A 25,614-nucleotide genomic window follows, 5' to 3' on the forward strand; every position below is an offset into this window, starting at 1 on the left:
AGTTGGGGCACAGCTCTTGATGGGGTGTGCATTACAGGGGCAGACCTCCACAGCACCTTCCAGCACAGGGGAAATGCTATCTCTAAGAAGTGAGCTACCTCTGCAAACTCTGAAGGTCTAAGGGAGTAGTGGTTGTAGAATCAAAACCTTCAGGGACATCTGTCTTGATGATCCCATATTATGGTTCAGGGTCCTAGTATTTTCCAGTGAGGGCCCTGATTTTAATGTAGCAGACCTGCCCTGGCTGAGCACTCCAATGTTGCTGGAGCTCTGCAACTTTAACTATGAGATTTGGCTTTTGTTCATTCTACCCTTAGCTGTATCTTTGTAAGTTACCAAAGAGGCCTCTCATGTCGTCCTTACCCGCTTACTAATGGCCCCATTTCTCATTAGCCTCTGCAGGGAGTCAATACATCTTTGTAGTAACTAGAGATCCACTGTCTTTGTAGAGTTCAAATACCTGACCCATCCCACCGGCCATGGCATCTCTCCACATGGAGACATTTTCACCTCCTGTGAAATCTTCAGCAACTGGACCACCACTGTGTGATCATCTGTGCCAACCACGTCACTTATGATGGTGTCCTCTTGCCCACTGGTCATTGAAGGAGTCAGCCTCAGAATCCTATTTACTGTCCCTATTCTTGGATCACTTCTGGTCCCACTATGTTAATTTAGGTCATCTGAGGAGCAGATGCTAAGATAGGATTAGGTGTGCAAGAGATTTATTAGGGAACATCTGTGAGGGAAAATATGGAGGGAGCCAGAGAAGGCTGGCAGATACGGTGCAGGTCTGTGAAGGAAGGAAGGTTAGGCAAGAAAAATCTTAGATGAGGTGCAGTCTAAGGAAGTTTCAGCAAAGCTGATAGGCAGTTCTTGGATGAAAGCTGCCTTTCTGAGGAGTCCCACTTCTGCCAAGAATGGGCCTGCATTTGTATCCCTGCTATACTTAAATTGCAGCCTCTGTACATGGATATGGATTTCAGAGCATGGCACTTGGGACCCTTGGTCAATAACTCAGACATCTGAAAGATGTTTTCATGAAAGCCGCAGATGGTTCTTTGTACGTCTGGATTTTTTTTACCATGTGCACATTTTACTTAAAAAAGGGGAGAGAAAGGTGATATAAGCATATTATTGTAGATATGGAAATAACTAACAGAAGAAAATATTCAATAGTTCCTTCTGTAGAGCAAGGCTAGGTTTGGGAGGGGTGGGAGAAGTGACTGGTACTTTTTATCAGCGTCTCTTTAATATTACTTGTTTTTTCAACCATGTACAGTCATTACTTTGATAATTTTCTTTATTATTAAGAAACTGAAAGAGGGACAGAGAGAAGTCGGGAAAAATAGAACTGGGGAGATAAGCTTTATTCTGAAAATAAGTTAATAATATTTATTGAATACCTTATTATCACTAATCCTTGAAACATTTCCAACAGGTAGAAAATATTATCCCCATTTTACAGATAATGACACTAAGATTAGGAATCAAGTTTTAGGTCAAGGATTTTGCTAAAGACCACACAGTTAATAATTGGCATCAGGACTTGAACCCAGGTCTGGGTTCGTGCTCTTTCTACAAGTAAGTGGGGACAAGGCAGCTGATGGACGGATGGAGGCCACGTGGGGGTGAGCCATCTCCTGATCACTGGCCTGTAGGCCAGCCTAAACAAGGCTTTGGCCCAACAGAGTTCCCAGGGAGCAGAGGGGCCAGTGTTAGTCATTGTTTAATTATACTATACATATTTAGCCTTTTAAATCTTTTCTGAGAAATCACTTCATTCTATCCCCTCAATCATCCTTGAATATCATCTTATAATAAAACAATGCCTGTGACTGAGAGTCTGGGCCTCTCTGGAGCAGGACTAGAAGCCGGATGAAGTCAGCAGCCTGTTTTCTCCGGAGGTAGACTGAGCAACACATACTACCAGCTCCGTGCAAACGCCCTGAGAAGGGACCAGCCCAGACGGCAGCCAGCGACTCCCTCTGTTTATCCTATAGTCGGAAAGAGACTCTTTGCCGACAAGTGTAATCTTTCCTGATAAACATATTAGTTTTCTGTCTCAGCTCAGTGGAGACGATCCCTAGGTCTGTGATACAAGCTCTAATAATATTTTCTTTTTCTATGGTGACTTTTCCTGGATTGGCTTAGACAGTAGAAGAGAAAGTCAGAGGGGGCCAGTGTCCCAAAAACAGCAGTCTTTGGCCTCGGGACAAATGAGATCACAATGTGCTATTCTGCTGCCATCGATGGGCAGGTGACTGCCAGGCAGGCCAGGCTTATGTCCGAAGAAGCTTTGCAAAGGGAGAGTGAGCAGAGTCTGGAGGTCAGTAAATGTTCTGGGTGAGTTGACAGGTGTTTGACTGATAGCACCTCATTCAGCCCAACTTCCGGCTGCTGACCCCAGCACCTCTGAGCCAGGGGCTGATTGTAATAGTATCCACCTTGCAGGATTAAATGATAAAAGGCAAATTAAGTACTTAGCCACTGCCTGGCAAGCACTCACTACATAACTGTTTCTGTTCAGAAACCTCCTAGTGTACCTATTTTATTCTCAGAGGATGAACTTATGTTGATAGGACTTTCAAAATAGAAGAGTTTTGAATCTGTATGCAATTAGATCCACTAATTATTTCCTTTCTGTTTTCTCTCTTGCCTTTTTTGCTTTTCCTCCCCTATGAAATAAATACACATTTTATTTTCTTACAGTTTTTTTATGGCTTACCTTTTTTGTTTATGTTTGCCTCTTGAATCCACAGGGAATGTATTTCAATATATGGTATGAGGTAAGGAGATCATTTTTTTTTTTTCCAAATAAACAATTTCCCCAAAGCCATGTATTGATTTGAGATACCACTTTTATCTTATACAGATTTTTACATATATTTGAGTGTACTTTTTAAAAAGATTTTATTTATTTGAGAGAGAGAGAGCAAGAAGGGGGTGGTGAGTAGGGGCAGAGGGAGAAGCAGACTCCCTGCTGAGCAGGGAGCCCAATGCGGGTTCGATCCCAGAACCCTGGGATCATGACCTGAACCAAAGGCAGACGCTTAACCAACTGAGCCACCCGGGCACCCCAAGTTTATGTATTTTGAAGCAACTTCTATCCTAACATTTCTTGGTAATTTAAAGTTAACAACAGAGGATTTCTATTTAATAGTGAACATTTTAAAATCCTGCTCAAATTATTCTGCCTCTGGAATGGACTCCATATACTGCTGATGAAAGAGTGTATAGGCAAACTTTCTGGAGAGAAATTTGGTTTTGAAATGTTTATCCACCAAATAGTTGTTCCACTGCTGGCAATTTATCCTAAAGAAAAGTAAAAAGTTCAGGCAAATATTTAGGTATATATGCATATTTATGTATTTATGTATAAAGCTGCCTATGCTGCCATTATTTGTAAAAGCAAAAAGTTGGAAACATTATTTTTTGAAGGGTATAGTTATGCATATTATATTACATTTATAGAATAGAATAAGTCATTAAAACTATATTTTAAAAAATAGGAGATGCATTTTTATATTAAGTGAAAATGCAGTAAACAAAATTTTATATGTGATATTATCTCATTATATTTTGGAAAACAAGCTTTAGTCATGGTGGTCTTTCAGTTCCTTGAACAAACTCCTTCTAGTCTCAGGAACTTTGCACATTCTGGTTTCTCTCCTGGAAAGAATTTCTACCTGTTCTTTCGAAGGCAGGCTCTTTTTTGTTCTTTAGGTCTTTGCTTAAAGTGTATCATTTCAGAGAACCTTTCTCTAACTAGCATATCAAAAGAAGATCCAGATCCCCTCCCCAACTAGTCTCCATGTTTAAGCATCTAGTTATATTTTCCACATGGGTGAATTCGGTCTTTTCATTTGGAAAGTTTGTACCCCAACATCTAAGAATGTATTTTTTAATTTTGTCTCCAAAGTGCCCATTCCTGTGATCTGAACACAATGAATATGCACTGTGTATTGCCCAAATCACCTCTATATCCTTAAAATAATCCACATACAAAAGAATGAAACTGGATTCTTATTTTACACCACTCACACAAATTAACTTGAGATGGATTAAAGACTTAAATATAAGACCTGAGACCATAAAAATCCTAGCACAGAGAGAAAAAGCTCCTTGACATTGGTCTTGGCAATCATTTTTTTGGCTATGACACCAAAAGCACAAGTATCCAAAACAAAAATAAGCAAGTGGGACTATATCAAACTCAAGAGCTTCTTTCTACTCAGGACAGAAAACTATCAACAAAATGAAAAGGCAACCTACAGAATAGGAGAGAATATTTCCAAATCACATATCTGATAAGGGGTTAATATCCAAAATGTATAAGGAAGTCATACAACTCAACAGCTAAAAAGAACAAAAAACAAAAACCACACAAAAATCTGATTTTTACAATGGGCAAAGAACCTGAACATTTTTCCAAAGAAGATATACAAATGGCCAACAGGTACATGAAAAGGTACTCAACATCACTAATCATCAACTCATGCAAATCAAAACCACAATGAGATATCACCCCCCACACCTGTCAGAATGGCTATTATCAAAAAGACAAGAGATAACAAGTGTTGGTGAAGATCTGGAGAAAAGGGAATCCTTGTACACTGTTGGTGGGAATGTAAATTGGTGCAGCCACTCTGGAAAACAGTATGGAAGCTTAAAAAATTAAAAATAGAACTACCAGATGATCCAGCAATCCTACTTCTAGGTATATATCTGAAGGAAATGAAAAAAGAAAAAAGAAAGAAAAAAGGGGGGGGGCACCTGGGTGACTCAGTTCAGTGGCTGCCTTTGGCTCAGGTCATGATCTCAGGATCCTGGGATCGAGCCCCACATTGGGCTTCCCTGCTCAGTGGGGAGTCTGCTTCTCCCTCTGCCCCTGTCCCTGCTCATGTTCTCTCTCTCTCTTTCTCTCCCTCTCTCTCTCTCTCAAATAAATAAATAAAATCTTTAAAAAAATGAAGGAAATGAAATCATTATCTTGAAGAGATATCTTCATGCCTCTGTTCATAGCACCATTATTCACAGTAGCCAAGACATGGAAACACCCTGTGTCTATCTACAGATGAATGGAGAAAATGGGATACACACACATACACGCTGGAATATTATTCAGCCATAAAAAGAAGGAAATCCTGCCATTTAAGATAACATGGATGATGAACCTTAAAGGCATTATGCTGAATGAAATAAGTCAGAGAGAGACAAATAGTGTATAATCTCACATGGGAAACTAAAGAAACTGAAGTCATAGAAGCAGAGTAGATTGATGGTTGCCTGGGCATAGGGGTGGGGGTGATGGAGGAGGAATGTGTGAAGATGGTCAAAAGGTCCAAACCCCAGTCAGAAGATGAGTAAGTCCTGCGGATCTCAGCATGACGACTATAGTTACCAATGTTGTATTGTCTACTTGAAAGCTTCTGAGAGAGTAAATCTTAAATGTTCTCAAACACACACAAATGTAACATGTGAGGTGATGAATAGCCTTAACTAACCTCATCTTGGTAATCACTTCACAAAATATACATAGATCAAACTACTACACTGTACACTTTAAACTTACACAATGTTATATGTCAATTACATCTCAATAAAGCTGGGACAAAATTAGCATCTCATTGTGTAGACACTGTTGCGGGGTGAACTGTCGAGAGGAGTAAGTTGCTGGTGATCCAACTTAAGGCAGATGTAAAATATAAAAGAGTGACATATTTCTAGGCGGTGTATGTCAATACCCAGGGCCTCCTCTACCACCTGTATTCCTTTAAATTCATGTCAGAAAGAGGCTAAGTGTCTGGAGAGCAAGAGAAGTCAGGCCGGGAATCAGAGCCAGATGCCACTTCTCTTCTAGGTAGATGGGCGCTTAGATAATTGGACCCAGGTCCCTGGGAGGGCCCAGTGCTTTCAGGGTGTAATCAAGCCTACTTAACTAACAATTAGAAACAGCGTGTGTCCTTCACTTGTCAGAGTTCTCTGGGCCTCAAATCTGACAAGACTCTCCAGTCCCTCCAGTCAAACCAATTCCTCCTCTCTGCCTGCTGTTCCCACACCCCACTTCCCACTGCTTTTGTTCTTCCTGCTGCTGACAGGGTATTGCCTCAATTCCTTTTCCCAGCCCCAGAATCAATCAGGTGAATCTCCAGCCCATGACATCCAGTATCAAGGATTCCTGAAGGGCAGCACCAACCAGGCAAAGAGGCAGAATCCAGGCCTTCTGCACCAACAGTGTTTCCCCATGGTGGTCCGGGTCCCACCCAAAATCATGGCGATTACCCACCTGGCAAACTTCGCAGTGGCTGCCAAGCTCCCAGCACAACTCCTGGCCTACTGTATTTCATAAAACTCACACCAAGGACTTATCACAACCAATGCTTGACATTCACAAGTTAAGCACTTGCAGTTTTTACAACGGTGACCAACCTTTAGAATATACGAAATGTGTCTTTCATTTTCTTGAGGCCCAAATTTGAATTTCTTCTGTGTGTGGCTAATCCATGGGGTCTAATGATTGAGCTAAGTCAACTGCTCAGCATCCAGATTTCCAAGCAACATTGTGTATTTTCTTGTATCACATGGGCAGTGATATAAACTCTCCATAGGGGACAGAATGGACCCCTTAACATTTTCAGTTAGACCCTACTATAATTTGTGGGGGAAATTGTGCTTCAGAGGTATGCACCAAAGTAGAGATCTATGAGGAGATCTTTTTGATTTTCACAAGTCCATTATGGTCCTTGTTTTCTAACTCTTCCCCTAGGTTCTAAGATAGACCAAGATAAATTCCATGTCCTCACACAGACAAGGTTAACTTGCTGTCTTCAGGCTGTCAGAAGGTCAGTAAAGGAGCTTGGAAGAGTGGCCATTTCACAGACCTTAGCCACAGAGGTGGACAAACTGGCAACATGCCCTCAAACTGTGTCCGCAGGGTCATCATCCCTACCCCAAAGCCAAGGAAGCTCCTGTTGCAGCCTGCTCTGGGGTTAGCTGTAGGCAACCGGGGCCCGGCCTCCAAGGACCCTACCCCCCTCACGTGGAGGTGATTAATGCAGGGCCTCCTCCCCTGTGGAGAGTTAATTAGAAATGTTACACTTCAAGAGGAAAAACAAGAGTAATGGAAAAGGCATCTGTGTGTGACCAAAGCTTAACTGAAAACAGGCTTTCTCTTCTCTCAGTCTGGGAAAGCAAGGAGCTGTGGCCAGAGAGAGAGCAAGCAGAGATGCTCATCTGGGGATGGAATGACATGGGTGTGTGTGTGTGTGTGTGTGTGTGTGCACGTAGCAGAGGGGGAGGCATTTGAGGGGAGGAGCTGGGGGGTGCAAAAGGAAAGGTTGGTGTGAAGAATGTGGAATGAAGCAAGGCTGTGGTGAGCAGGTAGAGGAGGGGGTTTCGGGGAGGGGGAATACCCTTTCTACTTTCTTTTGGGGTTGGGCTAGGGTGAGGAGGGGAGTGATGGAGGTAGGATAAACCAGAGTTGTTTCTGGTGGCCTCCAAACTTATCAGGACTTGAAGTCCAAATGTTGGAAATGGAGACTCCTGACTTGGTATGTCTTTGGGCCCAGTCTATTGTTTTCAAACACATTAATTCCATAGACTTTTACTGAGCCCATTCTGGACGAGAAATGGTGCCAGGCCCTGGAAATAAAGACACAGTCATCTTCCTATATACTAATGAGAGACAGATAAATGAGCAATTACGATACAAAGTAATAGAAAGATTCATGGCATTCCAGAAGGGCACCTGGCTCAGTTTTAACAGATGACATCTGAACTGAGCCTTGAATGGTGAGTGGGGGGTGCAGGCACAGAATATTCAATTCAAATCCCAGCACTTCTTCCCAGTTAGGGGAGCCTCAGTTTGGTCATCAACATAATGTTTCTAGTAGCACCTACTGCAATGGTGGTTATGAAGATTATAAAATAACGTAAACTGAAAAGTGCTACGTATAGCCTAACTTTCTGGTTTCTCAGTCAGTGGCCTTCATCTACATTCTCTTCTCTGTCAGCCCCACCCCAGTGACCACACTGCAAACTGCTCGGCACTCAGCTGCTCAATCTCTAAGATCCCAAACCAGGAAAGTCCCTGTGCCTAAAGCTCTCTCTTTCCCACCTCTCTCCCACTCACGCCAATGCTGAACTGGCTCTGTCCCCCTTTGTGAGCTTGAGTCCCTTGATCTTGCCCCGTTTCGGTTCCTCTGCCCCCACAACCTTATTTGTCTTTCTCCCCCAGAGGACCGCCACATTGGTCAGGAAGTGATTCTCTTTGGCCTCATCCACCCTCTTGCCTTTTGGCTTCCACAATGTATATCTCCAACCCTTGCTCAACTGCATGGTCTTCATATTCCTGCTCCTGGCATTTGAGCATACTGGAGAAAATCCAGACTGTGTAATTCCATTACACTTGGATGCTTTCTAATCCCCACTGGGCCCTTGCTACTTCTTAGTTATCTTTTTATTTACTTCTACTGAAATAAGTCAATGTATGTAAAGGGCCTAGCACTTAGGCTGAAACATAGTAGGAGCCCCATATGTTCACTTCTCTTTCCTCTTCCCCCAATTCCTTATCATATTACCAATGGTGCCTAGTCCGAGCCTCTTCCATTCTTCTTACATCTCTGATTTCCTTCAGCCCTAAGCTTTTGCCACCTCACATAAGCTTGTTCCACTTTCCTAATTCTCAGTGTGTGCGTAATAATTCAGAGCACGTGGCCTCAATCAGCTTGCCTGGTCTAGTCATGTAGCTAAGCTTTGGTTTCCTCTTCTGGAAAATGGAAATTATAATAGAGATGATAAAAAGTACCCACGCCATAGAACTGTCCTAAGAATTAAATGAGATAGATAATATGTGCTTAGGAAAGGATCTTTTACATGGCGCACTCAAAAAATGTTAGTTGCCATGCCGGCAATAATTTTTGATGTATAAAAATCTTCCCTCTCTCAGAGAAATGGAGTTGGTAAGAACAAACTTGTGTTTTAGATTCTATCCTCTCCCAATCCTTAAAAGACTTTACAATGAAGCTCTTACTTCTTCAACCTCTTCCTTTCTGTTGGCTTCTACTTCTGAATCTGTGAACATGTCAAGTCTTCCCCGTCCTTAAAAAAATAACAAATTAAAAATCATGTTTCAGCTCTGCTGTCTCCTCTAACTTCCTACATCTACTCCTCAACTAACTCTCAAACCTGTCCAAGTTGTATTTATAATGACAGTATTTTTCTCTACCACCTACCCCACGCTTACCCATAAATCTCTTGAAATCTGGCATCGACCCTCAGCAGTCAACAAAGCCACCAAGAACTTTCTTAAAGATCACTGACCCTTTCTTTACCTTTATCCTTCTCATCTCTGCAGCATTCTTTGATGTTGGTTACCCAGTCTTTAAGGAACTCTTCTCTTTTGGAGTGCTTGATTCTCTTCTTTCCTGGTTGTGCTCCCTCCCCTCTGACCATCCATTTCTGTTTCCTTGTCTGGCTCCTCTTCCTCCTGTACATACTTGAATGTACATGTTTCTATGAATCAGACCTCAATCGTCTTTTTTTTTTCTCTTGCTTTACACTATCTCCCTGGACAAACTCATCTGCTTCTATGACTAATTGTTGCCGTGATGATACCTCTCAAATCTTCATCTCATTAGTACTACTACTTTGAAAAATACTTTGGCATTATCTCGAAGAGTTGAACATCTGTATGCTGTATGACCCAGCAATTCCACTGCTAGGTATATGTCCAACAGTAATTCTTAACACATATATATCAGGAGACACATAAGAAAATGTTCATAGCTCACTGTTCAGAGTAGCAAAAAAAACAACCCCCCCCAAAAAAACAAAAAAAACCCCCACAAAACACCCTAGAAACCACTCATGACAATGGATAATAGAAACTGAATTTTCACACGATGGAATGTTATATAGTAGTGAAACTTAATGATACTCAGCTACAGGTAACATGTTTGAATCTTAGTGACATAAGGTTGAGTGACAAAAGCAAGTTCCAACAGACATCATAGTATTACCTCTCTATAAAAAGTTCAGAAACAAGCACAATCAATTTATTTTTTAGACAAGAATATATATATAAAACAGAAAACAAAGCAAAGGAATTATAGACAGGATTCCAGATCACGGTTTCCTCCGAGGTGGAAGCATGGGACATGGATGTGCGCCTGTACCTGAGTAGGTGTGGGTTACTGGTAATGGTTAATTGCATTATAGGTTCATAGTGTTCATTATATTGTTAAAGGCAAAATATACGAGGTAAAGTAGGGTCGTGCAAGGTTCAATGATGAAGAGAATCTACTTCTAACCTCTCTCCTAAACTCCATTTCATTTTTTGGTCCTTCCTATGTGGCAATTTCATTTGATTATTTCAGTAGCTCTTGAAACTCAAAATGTGAAAAACTGACTTCATATTCATCTTTAAATCTGCTCAGTCTCCTTAATCTCAATTTTTTGTAAACGACCTTCACCTCCTCTGAGGCAGTTTGGCCTATGCCTAGACTTCTAAAAGGCTCTTTGTTTCCTCTCACTCAGCTCCTTGCCAAGTCTTACTTTAATCCCCAGTAACATGCGTCTAAAAAGAGGCAGAGCCAGAATTTTGACCCATATTGTCTGTTGCCACAGCCTGTACTTTTAACTACCTAAGTACAGGTGATACTCGGTCAAAGTGACCCCTGGGCAATGACGTCTGGCATTGAGGCCTGACAGATTATACGCACTTCCCATCAAGGAAGCTGTGGCACCAATCTGCTCTTTTCATAAACCTCTACCATCCGTGGAGCTCTTTGCCTCTCCAAATCCAGGCTGCTGAGCACCCAGACCCACCCCCTGAAGTCCTGCCCAGTGTTCTGGCTTTGACAAAATTTGCCAGGCCTGCTGGACAGCGCTTCAGGCCACCCTGTAGGGAGGAGGGCTACACTAGGCTCAGTGTTGGTGGGGATAAACAGCTCTTGTGAGCAGCTGGGATCAAGGTAGACCCAGCCAGATGGAATCTCTGGCTTTTTCTTTTCTTGGGCCCGGCTGAGCAGCAATCTCCAGGAGCCATCATAGAGTACAGCCTCAATCTGTTCTTACAGGAGCAATGGGGAGGATAGGCTGGGGCCTGGAGAGAGGAAGGGGGTCACAAGCACAGCATCAACAGCCGCTTCTCTGCCTAGAGAAGTGATTAATCCTAATAAGGACACAGCAGTTCCTGTTTACAGTTGTTCCAAACATCCCTCACACCACAACCCATTGCAAAATATGTGCCAAGGCCCAGCAACATTTTCTGTTTGAGGACTCCTCTGACTTTACAGCTGGTTAGGTCTGCAACCTGGCTGGCTTCTGGTCTCTGCTCCCTTACAGAATAGACATATTTTCTCCATGCTATGCCTCTTAGCCCAAATGCTCTCCCTTCTTATTCTCCTTTTGTGTGTACCAGCATGGCTCCCATTGTGGGCTTAAGCTCATGAGCAAAGAACACCTACAGATGTCTGGTGAGATCATTAGCATTTCTTCAGATGTCCCGTCACCGAACACAAGAAGTCTTCAAAATGAATAGTAGACAATTCCTAAGAGATTGCCGAGAGAGAGAGAGAGAGAGAGAGAGAGAGAGAGAGAGATTATGTAATTCAAATCCTACAGCTTCATGTTCTGGGAGAGATGCTTCCTGGCTGGCTGTGTGATGCAGGAGGAGGTAGCTGAGGGAGCTTCAGCACAGGAGGTGAGAGGGTCTCAGGGTATAGAAGGAAGAAAACTTCTCTGAGAAAGTTCTCTTTCTTTCTTTTTTTTTTTTTTTAAGATTTTATTTATTTATTTGAGAGAGAGAGAATGAGAGAGAGCACATGAGAGGGGGGGAGGGTCAGAGGGAGAAGCAGACTCCCCGCCGAGCAGGGAGCCCGATGCGGGACTCGATCCCGGGACTCCAGGATCATGACCTGAGCCGAAGGCAGTCGCTTAACCAACTGAGCCACCCAGGCGCCCGAAAGTTCTCTTTCTTTAGGCAGTTTGGGGAAACCCTGTTTTTTGTTTTGTTTTGTTTTACTGAGACACTCAACACACACTTATTAAGGATCTACAGTATAAAACAGCGCTGTTTCCAGTACTGCTATCTTTTCAAGGTTTTTAAAGAGCTAGATTCTTGGTTACTAATTTCTTTTCCTCCCTTCTTCTTACTCCACCTTACCTTCTTCACCAAAGGGGCCAATGTCCACTCTAAGGACCGGGCCATTTAAAAGTACTTTTGATGGCCATGAAGGAATAAGAAGCTGTTACCATATCCTCTGTGACAGGAGCCTGGGCTCTCGAGTCAGCCAGGTCTTGTGATGTCAGCTCTGCAGACAATGAACTCTGGTGCCTTGGACAAGGAATGAAATTCTCAATCTCCAGTGTAGTGACTACTCAGAGAGTAGTGGTGAGAATTAAATGAGATAATGTATGTAAAATGCTTAGCATAGTTAGCATTATAATGATCAATAAATGGTGGCTATTTATTACTATTAATATCATGACTTCATTCATCTGGAACTCAGCCCCAAACTAGAAAGTCAAAAAAAAAAAGTTTTCTGAGCAGATAAAATTAATGTCTGTGGGCTGAAACAAAATACTTTATTCTCAGATGAGGTTCTCGTTTTGAGCCTGTTTAATACTGAATGTAGAACTATATCAAGCTAACAGCAGATGCGGAGCTGCCAACTAAACAGGGAAGCAGGCAGAGAGCACTGAAGTGTGAGAGCTGAATCCCGATGATTGGTAACCAGAACTATAGAAACAAGACAGAGAATTAAAACCACGCATTATGAAACACTTCGAGTAGGGTAATTTACTGAGTACCCACTGGGTGATGGATCATCTGTTGGGTGTATTGGGCATGTGGTTTAATTTGATCCTCGCAGCAACCTTCTGCAGGGTGTATGTTTATCCCTGATACTACGAAGGTAAACGTGGAGGTTCGCAGAGTTTAAGAAATCTGTCACAAATAGGAAGGGGGGACGACCTCAGAGCCTGCCTGCACGTAAAGCCTCCACATTTCTGATACTCCATACTCTCTCCCATATGGCTTTTTAGATCTCTAACCATCCTGAGTCCCTCTTTCTTTTCTTCCTTCTTTCCTTCTTCTCTCCCTCCCTCCTTCCTTTTTTCCTTTTTCTATTCAACCATTTGATCACTGAATCACAGGGTACTTAAAAAAACCCCACCTATTTTGGATGATTTTAGACTCACAAAAAGCTGCAAAAATAGCTCCCATGTATCCTTCTCCCAGCTTCCACCAATGATATCATCTTACACAAGTACATTCCATTATCAAAGTGAGGAAATTAAGATCAGTACGATGACATTAAATAGACCACAGACCTTCGGACTGTAACAGTTTTTGCATGTACTTATTTCTCAAAAAACTTGTAGTCTAGCACATCTCTTATTATAGCATGTTTGTAACTGGCATTCTTCAAGTGAAATTAAGTTCACATGTAAGAAGAAAAGTTATATAGCTTAGGGAAAGATTTCATTCAAAATCATTGAAATACAGTTTGGGCACTTAAAGGATAAACGCTTTGCTCTCTGAAACATTTAGCTCTTCAAAACAATGAATTTGCCAAAGCATTCTAGATAGCCAGAGGTGACTATCTATGGTTACTCTTCAGAATATTGTGGAACTGGTGAAGTCCACAGTGATACAGAAATCCTGTAAAAAATGTAGTCTTGTTCAAGGTGTCCAAGTTTAGCTGTGAAGAGGTTTTCCCACCATGTTATGTTCCTCTTCAGTTTCCAGTTGCATCAGGATACCATATTACACAGTGTGGGCGGAATATTTGTAAGTTTGGCTATCTCCTCAATTCCTTCCATGTGTGCCATGGAATTTAAGTGCTGGAGTCAGGCATTTCTGAATACATTTTTCCATATGTAGACTCACCACTACCCACTGAAGCACACGTATCTGATCCATTTAATGGGGTGTGAGATTACTCTTTTCTTTCATCCTGAGAACATTTATGGTGATCAGAAGTGAGACAGACTGGTGTGCTAATTCTGATGTAGGCATGCCCAGGCCAAGACAGCCAACTGTTTCTGCTGGTCTCTGGGAGGCACACCAGTCAAGACTGGAGCCCCTCAGGGGCTCCTGGGTGGCTCAGTCTTCAAGCGTCTGCCTTCGGCTCAGTCATGATCCCGGGGTCCTGGGATCGAGCCCCGCATCGGGCTCCCTGCTCAGCGGGAAGCCTGCTTCTCCCTCTCTCGCTCCCCCACTTGTGTTCCCTCTCTCGCTGTCTCTCTCTGTCAAATAAATAAATAAAACCTTTATTAAAAAAAAAAAAAGACTGGAGCCCCTTCGACAAGGGTTTTCCTCTCCTTTTTGTTGCTTGTGTGTGAACCTTCTGGGGAGCTATTTTCTCTCCCAAAATGAACAAAGAAAAGCCTCCTTAGTGCCATTTTAGAGAGATGTCCCACCAGACTTAGCAGGCAGGTTTCAAACTGACCCTGGCAGCTTCCCTCTCAACTGCTTTCCTCCCCTAGAATCTCCAGTTTTGCTAGTCTCACCACCATCCTCTGAGAGGCTGAGTCCTGAAGCTTTAATGGTGTTCTTAATGCTGCCTTTTCCTTTGCCCCTCACATCTGTTCGGGGGGATTGCTGTTGATTCCATCTCTTGCTCATCTCTCCACTGTCCTGCTGTTTCCGTTCACACTCGCTGGAATTCTGGGCAGGCAGGGAGCTGGCCGCTTGCCTTTGCCACACTGTGAACTCTGGGGGGGGGGGGGGGTTGTACCTTTTGCCACCACTATGGCCTGAGATGGCTGTGCCACACTTGGCGGATGGCGGGCCCTTCAGTGATGTCTGCTGAGTGGTTAACTCAGCTGCTGAGCATCATTCCTGGGAGACTCCTTCCCCAGGCAGGGCTCTGCTCCTTGTAGGGTAGGCTCCAAGGCTGCAGAGGAGGGAGGATGATGGGGAGGCAGGCCACGTGGCCTGGGGAACGTGGGCCTCCCTATGCCTCTGCTTCTTACCACTTACACAGGCCCCTGCTACCTGCCCAGCAGCGGTCTTCTGTTCTCCTGTTAGCCCAAACTTCCACGTTCCCTGCATTGGAACAGGTAAGAAAATTATTTGAGTTGACAGCTATGGATCCAGATTTCCTGATATCTATTCTCTGCAATATGCAGTCACTCCTCACTCAAGAACTGTTCATTGAGTTTCTCCTTTGTGTTGGGCACACTGCAGTTTTTCTTCCACTGGAATCTCTTCCTATATTTTCTATTGTTCATTGTGTTTATACGAGATACTACACACAAACTCTGTGTATTTGCACATCAGCATTGCTTTGAAACTCACCCCCTCAGCCACTTCACCTGTAAGTGTATCAGAACCCAGAGACCGAAGTGGTAGCCTTCAGTTTTTAGGGCCACTTTGGGACAGGGCCTTAACAGATCACATGGGACATTCTGCATTCCCTGCCTCATGTCCCACCCTGAGATCAGTTAGATCACTGAAAACCCACTCCATAGAATTACATCTTTGAGCTGCACTCTGGTGGATTTTCTTTGCCAAATACTTTCAAACTTCAAAAGCTGTCTCTAACACCCTGAGATTTATGCCTTATCTGCTTAAGAAGATAATCAGGCCACAGCCAGGTATTTTGCAGGAATACACATTGAACGTGCATCTGGGGTACTGGTTATAAAATATGCTTGGAAGTCTCCAGACAGATTAAGCTTCATCACCGTTGGGTACTGGAAGGGTCACAGATTCCAGTCAAGTGTGGCAGCCTGTGTCTGCCGAGCCTGGGACTTGCAGCCATGCTTTGATTCACTGAAGAGACAGGGATGTGAGCTGGGGCTGTCCTGGCTCTAAATACCCTGAGCCCTGTGAAATTAGGATTCTGGAAAGGCCCCCCAATCTTTTTGTGTTAAAGGCAACGTGTTTTTCGGAAAAACACAACTTCCTGTTTTTTACCCTGAAAGCAAGGTTTTTAAACTTCCGAATAATGCTCATAAAGTCTCTTAGACATCAAACAGGGCTTGCATAACAATATTTTGATGATTGAAGGGTAAATAAATCAAAAACACATGCATTAAATGTCCCTTAAAATATACACGTTTTAAGATTATGAGGAGAAAGTGCTTGACAAAAGCACAATGGGTTTCATGGAGCCCTGAATGTTTGAAAAATAGTTAGGCCGTGTGATGAATTCCATACAAAATCAGGTTCTTCTATCTCTGGCAGAATGCTGTGAGCCAGTTTTCTGTATTTCCAGGAGAAAGGGTCTGCCTAATCCTGGAAAAGAACAGCCCCCACCCCTACAAGTAAAAGCCCTGCGACGTGAGCCGGAGTTTTCAGCAGAGAAAATAGGAGTGAGGTAAGGCCACAGCTGTGCAGTCAACCCTCTGCAGCGGCTTGATTTATAATTGCTTTGGGAGCCTCACAATATTACATCTCTTGATTTTGTGTACACATAACGTCTCCGCCTTCCCACCCCATGAATGTGTTAGGTAGTATTAAAGGTTTTTCCACTGGGGCATGTAAGACCTTGGCTTTGGGCCCAGCCAAAATTCAGCCACCCCTTGGGCATTATAACTGAGGTCGTCTAAATAGGAATTGGCATCATCCTAGGGTCTCTCAATCAACTAACATTAAATGCCTACTGGAACAAGCCAGTACTAAGATGGGGTGGGATTGGGGGGATGGAGGTTTCTCCAAAGGGCATAAAAAAAGTTCAGAAACTCAGAAGATAAAGTCTCAGTTTCAAGCAGCTGATGATGTAGCTGAGGGGCTAAAACACATGGGAAATTATCGAATGCCACCAGGCAGATAAAGATAAGGACTGCTGGACTAGGAAGGCTCTCTGAAAGAGGAGAGATTTTTGAGGGCCTTGAGGATTGAGCTGGTTCATTCACTTGTGAAATGTTTATTGAACACCTACTACATGTAACACACTGGGCTAGTACCGGGGATGCAGAGGTGAACCAGACAGGCCTGGTCCCTGCCCTTGGGCAGCTTGCATTTGAGTTGGGAAGATAGGCATCAAACAGCTAATTACGTCACTTATCCTTAGTTATAACTGTGAGTGCTAAGAAGGAGGACAAGGGTACTGGGAGAAGCCTCTAGCCGAGCCATTTGACCAAAGCTATAGGAGCTGAACTGTCCTGGACCCTTCGTTAGAGGGTGGTTCACCCACCAGCTTGTTATAAAAGTAGAATCTCAGGCCCCTCCCCGGTCCTAGTGAATCAGAATCTGCATTTTTAACTCATTGCCGGGTGATTCTTACAGCCCGTTAGATTTCTAGCAGTATGAAGGTACCCCAGTACACAGCACAGTACACAGTCCCACAAGTGTTTAAATATCCGATTAAATGGAACAGACAGCCCTTTTCCCTGGATGATAGTCAAATGTGGGGAAGTCTGTATCTCTGGCGTAGATGCTGAAGGATACCCAAAGTCAGTGAACGGGCCACTCATCTTTGCTTCTCGTGAGGGTCCCTTTGTCTCTCCGTATCTTTTTTTTTTCCTTTCAGTTACACATCTACTGGGTCAGGATCCTTTCATGTTCCCAAATAGGAGATCTGTTCTGTTTGGCATCAATATTTCCCTCCCTCCACTCTCAGTGCTGGCTAATGCTTTCCAGATGAGGTGCGAGCGGCTGCTAATTGTATCGGATCAGTCTTGATTTGTGTTTCAGTCAGCAAGGCACCTCGCTAATGGGTCTGAAACTTGGCAGTGGGCCTGGGACCAGTGTCAAAGGAAACTGATCCGAAAGACACACCGAGAAAGGCAAGGAGACAGGGAATGGATAGAAAAAGTTTGGAGGATGAAAAGAGGGGAGGAAATCAAAGGGACAGGAGAGAACCAGAGAGCCTTTGGGGGAAATCAACAGAGAAACTGATCTGGAAAAGCAGGGGCTGTGGAAGAGGGGGAGAGAGGCAAACCCAGGAGAAAGGTGGGGGAGGCAAAGGGAAAGGGGCAACGGCATCCGCTGAGAGGCGGCAAGAGAATCAGACTGCATTTTGTGATGTGATCCCAAATGCTGATGATGCCTGTGGTTGCTCACGCGGACCCTGTACATGGGGAATGTCAGATAGGGCAGCCCCCGCATTTCTGGAGGCAGTAATCTGATGCCTCTCTCTTCTCTGTGGCCCCCAGCTTTCCAAGGGCTTGGCAGGGAGCACTGAACTCTGACAGCAGCCAGCAAGTGAAGGCTCAAGTTCCAAGTCTGACAGAGACCTGGGGCCCAGACACACCTTGGCTTTATGAGCTGAGGCCTGAGGAAAGGCCTCTCCTGGCTTGAGCTCTTGGAGCCTGCTTTCCTGGAACTGAGTTGGAAAGGGGCCTTGTTAGGGGAAGCTGAGAACTGAGGCCTAATGCCTTTCTGAATTAGACATATTCATTGTACTTATTAAAACACACACACCTCTATAAGAGGGAGGAAATCCGCTTGCCAATATGAATTCCAAACCGTTGCACGTGCAAATTTGTGCAGGGAAACGAGAGGAAGGGAAACAGGGAAACAATATCAAGCGGCACAAGAACAGAGAACGGATGGGACATTGCCGGTGGACAGGCCGAGCTTTGCTTGGGGCATCAGCAAAGTAGTGGTACACCCATCCCTGCCTCCAGCAAGAAACAAACAAGCCTGTGTTGTGGAGAAAAAAATTACTACTTCAGGAAAAAAAAAAAAAGCGTTTGTGTTCATATGTTCAAGTTCAAAAACTTGTAGACAAATGTTCTCAGCAGCACTACTCACAATTGCTGAAAGATGGAAACAACCCAAATATCCATCAACTGATGAATGGATAAACAAACTGGTATATTCACATAGTGGAACATTATCCCATCTTATAAAGAAACAAATGCATGCTGAATGAATGCATCAAAAGCACTGATGCGTGCTACAACTGTGGTAAAAACATGCTGGAGAACATTATGCAGAGTTAAAGAAGTTAGACACAAAAGGCCACATACTGTACTTTAATTACACGAAATATCCGGAAATGGCAAACCCAGAGTGACAGGACATGGTTCTGTTATTGCCGGAGGCGGGGAGAGGGGAAGATGGGGTGGGACTTCTTAATGGGCATGGAGTTTCCATTTGGGGTGATGCAAAAGTTCTGGAACTAGAGAGTGGTGATGGTTGCACAATACTGTGAATGTATTTAATGTCACTGAATTATGCACTTTAAAATGGTAAAGTTTATGTTGTGTGTGTTTTACAATAAAAATGCAAAAAAAAAATTGAAATCATCATCACTGTGAAAATCGAAAAACAAAAACAAAACAATCTGTTTTTCCATAAACTTGTTTTATAGTTAGGTGCTGCTTTTGAGACACATTTGGAGGTACATTACTATAATGTCTGGTTTTCTACGTCCCTGAAAGGGAAAGAGAGATGAAGAAGTTTTAAGGAAGAAAGGGAAAAGGGTGATGCAGATAGGAGGGGGATGTCAAAGCAAGCCAGTTCCGTACAGGGTAGGACATACAAGCGCGGGGATGGCTGCCGAGGAAAAGTGGCCAGGATGAAGTGGGGAGAAATAAGCTGATGATGTTTCACCTAGGAGAGAAAGAAATCACAGACATGAAAAAGGAGAAACAGAAGAAGGCAAATCTTTGAGTTGTGCCAGACAACATGGGAGAGAAACTAAGATGAGCTAAAAGAGATGCTTAAAACAGCAGAAAGACAATGAGAACTTCAATTCTTTACTGCGTGGCCCCCTCTTATTTCCCATGATGCATAAAGCTGTGAAGTGCCGGAGATCTGGGGGCTAGAATCTGACGGTGGGAGTTCTGGGGGGATAGGTCCTTCCTCTCCATAGGGTGAACCTTCTTAACTAAGCCCATTATCCACCAATAACCGGTCTCCCGCCCCTGTGCTCCCCGTCCTGGGAAGTGATGAAGCCGAGACTGGACGAGCCCCAGTCAGGGATACAGCAGGGAGAGCTGTGCCCTGAGCGGGCAATCAGGCAAGATCATTTCGGAAATCTCCTCCAATCTGTGCTCGTGTGTGTGAATGGTTCCAAGCCATGCACAGGTGCCTAACAAAAGGAGGTTGGTCAGTGGGTCAGAGGATCAGTCCATGAGTATTTACCATACACACATGTTCTATTTAAAGGAGGATTTGTTGGCAGGACTCAGAAGGCCCTGGCTCGTAAAGAATTGTTAGATGCAAAGACTGAGGTTGAGACGGTAACTTTCTCACATTATTTTCAGGTAGCTGGTATGTAAGGATTTTTAAAACGATTTTTTACATTGAAAATAGACATGAGAAAGATGAAAATAAAAATCACCCACAATGCCACCACTTTGGTAGAAATATTTATGCATATTTACCTCTACTTAAACACACACATGACTCGACTGAACACACTCTTTCATGTGTGTATTTCTCTTAAGTCATTAAATAGCCTTTGACAATATTATAATGACATGTGTGTGTTCAAGAACTTTATGATAAAAACAAAACAGGGAGATAGGAGCGAGATGGTGATTTGGGAGAGACAGTATGGCTTAATTCTGCAAAAGAAAGCACAGCGTTCCATCCTGTTTTGCAAAAACCATCAGTGGGAGATAATTCTGAGGAGGAGGAGTGTGTTGCACACAGGGATTATGCCTTCAGCCTCAGTCCCGGAATGAGGACAGCACAGACCTACAACCATCCACAATGGACGTGAGCATGAGCAAGAAATAAACCCTACTGTTGTAAGCCAAACACACACACACACACAGACACAACAGACAAATGACAAGACTGCCTACATTTTCTAAGGCTTCAAGGAAGGGCTCCTGTGAAAGAAATCAGCTTCTGGAATCTGAGTTCCTTTGTGGTGCATATCTGCTAATGCATTTGAGCCCTGTGTGGAGTGCAGGGTTTTCCCAACTGAGCCTATAAACTCTGTAGACACAGCTTGTCCTTTAACTGGGGAATTCGGGGGATGTCTCACTTCCTATGTAAGGAAGAAGCTTGTGAAGGGCCTACTGGTACTTTATTCCAGGCAGAAGAAAATGGACATAGCAGGTGTCCTCCTAGGCTCTGTTATGCAGAGGCCTGGTCTTAGGAGGAAGAATTCAGCAACTAGGAAGCAGAAATTGCTTTCTGAACACTGGAGTAAAAGCCACTCACTTGTGCAAGATGCAGCTCAAGTAGAAGGTCAAGGCAACCCCTACCCACAAGGCCATGCTTGTAGCTACCACCGTCCACATGAGGAAGGCTTCACTCAAGCTGCCTCTGATTTGCAGCCTTTATGTCTTTCTCCCCATCTTTAGGCCCCACTGCAGCCCAGAAGAACACAATCGGTGGCTGAAGGGCACAACCATTCCCCCCAAAATTGGGGTTTGGGAGGCACAATCTTTCCCAGGCTAGGAGGTAAGGACAGCACTGGAGAATCACATTCAGGTGATGGGAGTGTAATTCAGACCCTCCAGTACCCTGACGAGTAGATGATCTGCCAATGGCTTCTCACCGCACTCACAATAAATCCCCAAATCTTTATCATGGCTTGCAAGGCCTATGTGGCCTGCACCACGAGGCACTCCCTCCAACCTGGGATCTTATCCCCTACGATGCCACACTCACTCCCTTGTTTCCAGCCACAGGGGCCTCCTTGTGGCATCCAGCACATTCCTGACTGTCCCTGGGCTCACTGTGCCCTTTGCCTTAGACACTTTTCCCTCTGTGCTTACATTGCTCCCTCCCTCACTTCACTCTAGCTCGGCTCAAATGTCCCATCAGAACCACTGAAGCATTCTATGACCACCCCATCCAGAATAGCATCCTCCCTCTGCTACTTACCTACTGGCAGTAGGGGTAAGTACTAATAGAGCCAGCAAAAGGGACAGACAGACAGGGTTGGAGGGAAGATATATAGAGATACATAAATATAGAAATATGTATCTAAAAATACGTATATACTCATTTATCATCTCGTTTGTCACCACCACTAGAATATAGGAGAGGTCCCATGAGAGCAGGGACTTTGTTTTGTTCACTGCTATATCCCTGGCACCTTAGATAATATCTGGTACTCAGGATTCAGTGAACAGTTCAATGAATGCCACTCTTTTCCCTTTCATGCTGATTACCTTCACCTGCCAGTCCACAGCTTAGAGCCATTTCTCTCCTGACTCTTGATCTCTACTTGCACTTAAGCCTCAAGTTACTGCCATAGTTTCAGATAGAAAATGTCCTCAAATGACCTGACTCTGAAACCAGGGAACAATGGAAGGACCTGTCTATACAATTCCTTTGGATATAGCTGCTTCTCCATTTGGGCGCAGCATTGTCCTCATCAATCCTGAGTCCCTGACTCAAATGAATCCCCTCTTTTCCCTACCCAACTCAGAACCAGGTGAGGCTCTCTTAAAACCAGTACAGCTTACCATATCTCACCTGTGTGGTAACAGATGTCCCCCCAAAATGTGTCTTTGTTTTGTTTGCGTTTTGGTTTTTGGGTTTTTTGTTTGTTTGTTTTACAGATTTTATTTTTCAGTAATCTCTACACCCAATGTGGGGCTTGAACTTACAACCCCGAGATCAAGAGTTGTATGCTCCACTGACTGAGCCAGCAAGGCGCCCTGCCCCAAATGCTAAAGGACTTTATTACATATCCACCTGGTGATGGTGCAGAGTAGCGGACAAGCATCTCCACACCGGTATCATCTTGGCTTTCACACAGAGCTGTGACTATGAGTATAATAAACCTACTCTATCCCTGAGCCCTCATTTCTAACTCTGCCCCAAGATTCTGTCCACGACATAGATACAGTCCATGGCACTGACTTGAGATGACCTGGCCTCTTGGCACCCAAATCTCCTAGTTCTGATTTCTGTGGCTTCCCATCACTCTGTTCTTCTGGACCCAAGTAGCTCCATCATTCATCTCCCTCCAGCCCAAGTCCTGGGAGCACCTGATGACCAAGGCTCATATCCTTAGAGTGACCTACCATGTATGACCCAGTGGCTTCTGGCTGCTACTCTCAGTTTAGAACCTTGTGTAGGAAGGACATGGTTTCAAAATGCCCTAAAAATAAGATCAAAGATAAATCTAAAAAGCCTGAGTGGTGCTCCTCACAAGTAAGTCGAGATTCATATGTGGAGTTTGGGTTTGTATGTGGCCAGCTTCTCTGCTCTTCTGGTGTTGTAAGGGCACTTAGAGAGGGGTTGTTGCTTCTAAAAATTTGGATGCTGCCATCTTCAGAATTGCCCTTCCTGGCTGGTGGAAGTTTTCCAATCCCGCAGGAGGGCAGCTTTTCCTACTTCAGGTGCCTATCTGGGACTATGACCTCATCTGAAGGAAGGAGCTGGGACCCTTAAGGCTGGGAGGCTGTGACTGGGGCAGAGGGAGGATGGAAGAGGCAGAACGGCCCTCGCTCGTTATAGGTGCCTTGTTACACACGTCTAAATTTGGTTCTCTCTCAAGCCCTGCTCAACCAAGGAGTTGAGTGCGCATCCTGACTGACTCTCTTCCAAGCCCTGCACTCTCTATAACACATCTTTTTTTTTTTTTTAGCTGTAACAAGTTATGCTATACCTCCCATGCCAGAATCTTTTTCTTTGAGGACAAACAGTAACACTGACATATGTGGACAGGCAGCATATAGAGGTCCAGCAAGACGTGCCGCTGTGACATGCTGAGAGAAGAAATTCAAATGTTTATGCACACATGTCACCAAAGCATTTCAGCATCCTCCTTTCACTTACACTTAGCCCGCAGAGCTGTGGGCATGTTCACTCGCCCACTGCAGACAAGTAAGTGGGGTGGATGTCAGAGTAAGTGCAAGCCCCCTTGCCTAGCAATACCGCTAGAAGTAGAGAAGATAGGAGTCCAGATTCTCACTCATTCCCCCCCAACCCCATGCTTGATTCCTGGTCGCTGTCTAACTTGTACCAGCCACATAAGAAACAACTTATTGGCATCCAATATAATGCACGAATAAGAAGGTAATTAAAAAAACTCCCCTTCTAGCAGAAGGACTTTCTAAATATGAAACAAAACCTAGAAACCGGAAATGAAAAGATGAACATGTTTGACTATATCTAAACTAAACATCTTCGCAAGGTAAAAATACTTGATAAGTAGAATCAAAAGACACATGACCTCCTGGGGGAAAATGTGCATCTTATATCACAGATAAATGTTTAACTTTTCTAGCAAATGAAGAACTTGGAAAATATCAACTAAAAAACTACCAACCTAACAGAAGAAACAATAAAGAATATTAATAGATATTTAACAGAAAGGAATATACAAACAGTTCTGAAATGTGTGAAAGATGAAAATTCTTATTCATAAGAGGAACTAATTAAAACTATACTGGCAGACCATTTTTTACTGATCAAATTGACAAAGGCCAAAAAGTTTGATAAACTGACTTGGTGAGGGTTTACAGAAATAGGCTTGGCCATACATTGCAAGTGGAAGTGTGAAACAGTGTCTTTTATGAATGGAAATTTTGCAACACTTAATCATAATCACAGGTGCTTATACCATTAGACGCCCTTCTGTGAATTCATCCTAAAATATACTCTTCTGTGAAATGATTCATATACAATGCCATTTATTGCATCATTATTTTAAAAAATAAAGGTTGCAAACAGAGGGCTAAAGTTCCATCAACAGAGGGCTAAATTATGATACGTTCATGCAAAGGAACATTTCTTAGCTAAAAAGAAACGAGAATGCTTTTTCATGTGCTGAAAGAAATTTTTAAGCTATACTAAGTGAAAAAAAAAAAAGAGGTGCCAAAAAGTTTGGCCATCTTTTAATGGAACAAAGTGGGGAAATAGGTGTAGGTACGTACTTGTATATAAAGTCGCTCTGCAAGGATACACAAAAAGCTGGTAGTGTTGGTTGCCCGAACTAGGTGGCAGACGTGAGGGAGATACTTCATGTATATCCTTTCAAGCCTCCTGAATTTTGTCCCAGGTGAATGCATTATCGCTACAATAAAAAAAAAAAAAAAAAATTAAGCAAGTTACCTTTGTTTTAGTAAAAGATCAATCCAATCATCTGCTTCAAAAACTAAAATCGTGGATAAAAATCCTCTCAAGAAATGCAGCAAATAACGTTTTAAAAATTCATTATTTTTTATTAATGACTGGACAAGGAAGAGAGAGATGGTGTGAGAAAGCGGGACGAACAGAGCCATGCAGGGGACCAGTGAGGTATGATGGGTCATTAGGCAGGACAGAGGGAGAGAGGATCACAAAGTAAAGAGATGGGCAGAGCCAGCAGCTGCTGAAGCAGGGGCTGCAGTGGGTGACGGCACACTGGCCTTCACTTCAGGGCGTGCTTCCGCTCAAACTGTCCTTTGTTGCCACTGCTCTTTGAGACTCAGTTTATTTTTCCATGGACTTCTTGGCTTTCTCCTGTATATAAGGAATTGACAAAGGCTTGAGAAATTTACTTAGGAAACACGGAGGTCCTCTGACCCCACCAGAGAAAATAAACAAGTGTAAAGTGGTACTCAAGGGAGGGTAAAAGAGCTGTGACTACATAATTTGGCAGACTGTATCAATAATATGAATGGTGGATATTCGGTGGACATCAGATTTACCTATATACGCACATGTATCATAAGGTAGGGGAATAATTTAGAATTCCACACAACTTACCTCAGTATATATTGCTGGTTAATATTGATGACTTTGTT

The 25,614-nt window shown here is 43.5% G+C and overlaps 1 protein-coding gene across 1 annotated transcript in view; it reads right to left on the minus strand.

Moving 5' to 3' along the window:
- BOC (BOC cell adhesion associated, oncogene regulated) overlaps positions 1 to 25,349 on the minus strand; it is a 117,093-nt gene extending 91,744 nt beyond the window's left edge. The window contains exon 1 of the mRNA XM_035000159.1: positions 24,763 to 25,349. The gene's annotated coding sequence lies outside the window, so the exon portion shown is untranslated. The remainder of the gene's footprint in view (positions 1 to 24,762) is intronic.
- Positions 25,350 to 25,614: the final 265 nt, after the last annotated feature.

Source organism: Mirounga leonina, unplaced genomic scaffold (assembly GCF_011800145.1).
Source record: "Mirounga leonina isolate KUSES-001 unplaced genomic scaffold, KU_Mleo_1.0 Mir_115, whole genome shotgun sequence".
Taxonomy (NCBI): Eukaryota; Metazoa; Chordata; class Mammalia; order Carnivora; family Phocidae; genus Mirounga; species Mirounga leonina.